The following is a 3,261-nucleotide window of genomic DNA, read 5'->3' on the forward strand; positions in this document are numbered from 1 at the left end:
GATCATATACAAACTCAGTTGTAGAACACTTTTGTAATAGTGGAAATACTCTGTGGAACTGAGGGAAAGAAGGACAGGAAAAGAGAATGATAGAGCATCGATAAAACATAAGAGCTGTGAAGGTAAAAGATATAATGATGTTTTTTGAAGCCTGTTGAAAAATAAGAGATGGGAGGTAAAGGGGTAAGGGAAAGTAATGGAAGGCATTTAACAGACCAAAGTAAAGTATGCCCACAGTGGGCATACATTGAGAAACCCCTTTGAACATAAACTTAAATATTAATGAAAAACTGTACAATATGTATGGGGGTACTAGTGAGAGGGGTAGAGTGAATGAAAGAGATTAAGGGGAAGGTACATGGCTGATGCACTTCATATACCTATATGAGATAGAACAATGAAACCTCTTGCAATTGCTTTAGGTGGGGTGGGAGGGGCTTGAGGGGAAGAGACAGTGGGATGTAATGTAACTAATGTCCAAAGAAAGTCTAATTGGAATCATCACTATGAATCCCCCCAGTATAATGGATATAGCTTAATAAACAAATAAATAAATAGTTATTGAGCACTATTGACATACTAAAACTTATTGAAACTACGTAACTGTTTGCATCCATTAAGCCCTATGTAGAGGAGAGAAACTGAGACACATATCTAATAAAATCAACATTTTTATGACTCAAAAGGTTGACACTCCAATTAATTAGCAAAGAAAACCTATAGTTAATTTTAAAAAGTCAAAAACGCCTGGGATGTATCTCAGTGATAGAGCACTTTCCTGGCAAGTGCAAGGCCCTACGTCTAATCCAGAGAAATGCAAGAAAAGAAAGAAAACAATGAACAAAATTCACAAATGAAATATTTATACATTTATTGCCCAAAGGGAGGAATACAGATGCCTAACAACACAAAAAGATTCTCAAGCTTATGAGATAACATACATTAGTCAAGGACCATTTCACATTGACTAGATTTTAAGAGTAACTGAAAATATTTTGCAGTATTGTGGAACTCCAAGGGCATCTAATGGGCAGGCCATCAGCTCAATACCTGAAGATAACTCTGTGAAAGTACACACAGGTGTAAATTTATAGCCATACAGTCAATAATTCAAACCTAAGAATAAAACTATCTTTCATTTCCATCTGATTAAGTACAAAATGTCAACTATGGCAAAATTAACACAGACCACTGAGAGAATCCATTATATAAATAAGCAATTAACTTGAACACTTGACCAACAAAGGATGCCATTGTCCAGAGGCAAGTGTGTGGTGACAACATCTTGATACATAACCCAGCTGTCCTCAAACTCATGATCCTCCTTCTTCAGCCTCCTGGGTACTGGGATTACAGATGTGCAGTTATCAGCCAGGGGTAATTTCAAAGTAAAATATGAAATTGCTATTTTTTCTTCACATGAGTTTAACCTGGTTGGTGTAACACTCATATCCCTAACCATGGAATCATGCAGAAACTATCTCCACATATCAGTGCATCCTTCCTGTATCCTTTCCTGGCCCAGGATTGCTCCAACAATCCTTCTTCTGAGATGGATTAGTAAATATTTGATAAAGTAAAAAAACTAACTCAGGCTCTGATTTTATGGCTCTACTTTTTGTTTTTACTAGTCAGAACAAATACATGTAGTTTAGAGATTGAAATCATTGGCCAACTCTCACAGACCTGGAAAAACAACACAGTTAGGTGTTTCCAAGATGAACTTCACTGGAGCATAATGTTATTCAGTCATGTTGAAATAACTTAGCAATGGAAGAATCAGGAAACGTAGCTCACCAGTATTCTTGTCACTTTGACAAACTCTAGAAACTCCAGCCCCAAGCAAAGAGCACAATAAATGAAAAGGAATTCCAACCTTGACATTTCTCAGGGCCCCTTTCATGTCCTCATTCTTCAAACTGTAGATAAAGGGGTTTAGCATTGGAGAGACCACAGTGTACATCATTGAAGCCACTACATTTTTGGTGGAAGTATCAGTAACTGAAGGAACCATGTAAACCCCAAAACCTATCCCATAGAATAAGGACACCACTGAGAGATGAGACCCACAGATAGAAAAGGCTTTATACCTTCCCCTTGTTGATGGGATCTTAAAAATAGAGGAGACAATTTTAGTGTAAGAGAAAATAATACCAGAGAGAAGAACACCAAAAAATATGACACCCACTGAATATATCAGGATGTTGTTGATGACAGTGTCAGAACAGGACATCTTGATAATCTCAGAAAGTTGACAGAAGTGGGAGATTTCCAGGTCTGTGCAGAAGGACACAGCATCATAAGAGAGTGGATCAGGGAGTGCACAGTGCTAATGAGCAAGGAGAAGAGCACCAGAAGGACACTGAGGTATGGTTTCATGATGACCATGTACCTCAGGGGGTGACAAATGGCCACATAGTGATCATAGGCCATCATTGCGAGGACAGTTTTCTACACCAACAAAAATCAAAGCAAGGCAGGCCTGGGCAAGGCATACTGTGAGTGTAATACTGTGTTTGGATGTTCACCAGCATCTTCGGAATTGTAGCTGTGCTTGTAGAGATGATTGTAAGGGACAGGTTGGAGAAAAAGAAGTACATTGGAATGTTGAGGTGAGAGTCACAGTTGACAGCCAGGATGATGAGCTGGTTCCAAAGCACTGTGACAAGGTACATAGACAGGAACAGGCTGAAGATGAGAGGCTGCAGTTCTGGATCATCTGTCAGTCCCAGAAGAAGGAATTCTGTAATAGCTGTTTGGTTCAGAGGTTTCATATATCTGTTGAATCTTATAGAAAAGATGGGGTGAAGATAAAAGAAAATGAATGGCTTCTGAACATGATGAAACTTCATCACACAGAGGCTTGGTAGAAAAGAAAAGTTTTGGTACATTTTGGCTTGGTAATGATAAGATCTGGTGTGAGAACCAGGAACTGTGCCTTAACAAAAACTCCACATCAGTTCCATGTGTCTAAAGGTGGCTAGTCAGTGCTTTTAAAAAGAAAAAACAACCCTCTCATGTTTATTGTGGAACCAAAAGAATATTCAGATCTTCTCTCTGCATCCTGTCTCTCCCCATTACTCTACTCTCTCTCGTCTTCTAACTCAACTCCCTCCATTTTAATGTACATGATTTCACGCATTGTGACAAGTTCTGAGACTTAACAAAGAACAAGGCATGTTATTTTCATCAGAGTTAGTCCATGTCTTTAAAAAATTGATGTAACAATGAACTCATTAAGTCTCTCTTCTAAAGCCGGGC

The 3,261-nt window shown here is 38.6% G+C and overlaps 1 pseudogene; it reads right to left on the reverse strand.

Moving 5' to 3' along the window:
• Nucleotides 1-1,741: 1,741 nt before the first annotated feature.
• Nucleotides 1,742-2,774, reverse strand: LOC141416231 (olfactory receptor 7G3-like; annotated as a pseudogene).
• Nucleotides 2,775-3,261: the final 487 nt, after the last annotated feature.

Source organism: Castor canadensis, chromosome 14 (genome assembly GCF_047511655.1).
Source record: "Castor canadensis chromosome 14, mCasCan1.hap1v2, whole genome shotgun sequence".
NCBI classification, from domain to species: domain Eukaryota; kingdom Metazoa; phylum Chordata; class Mammalia; order Rodentia; family Castoridae; genus Castor; species Castor canadensis.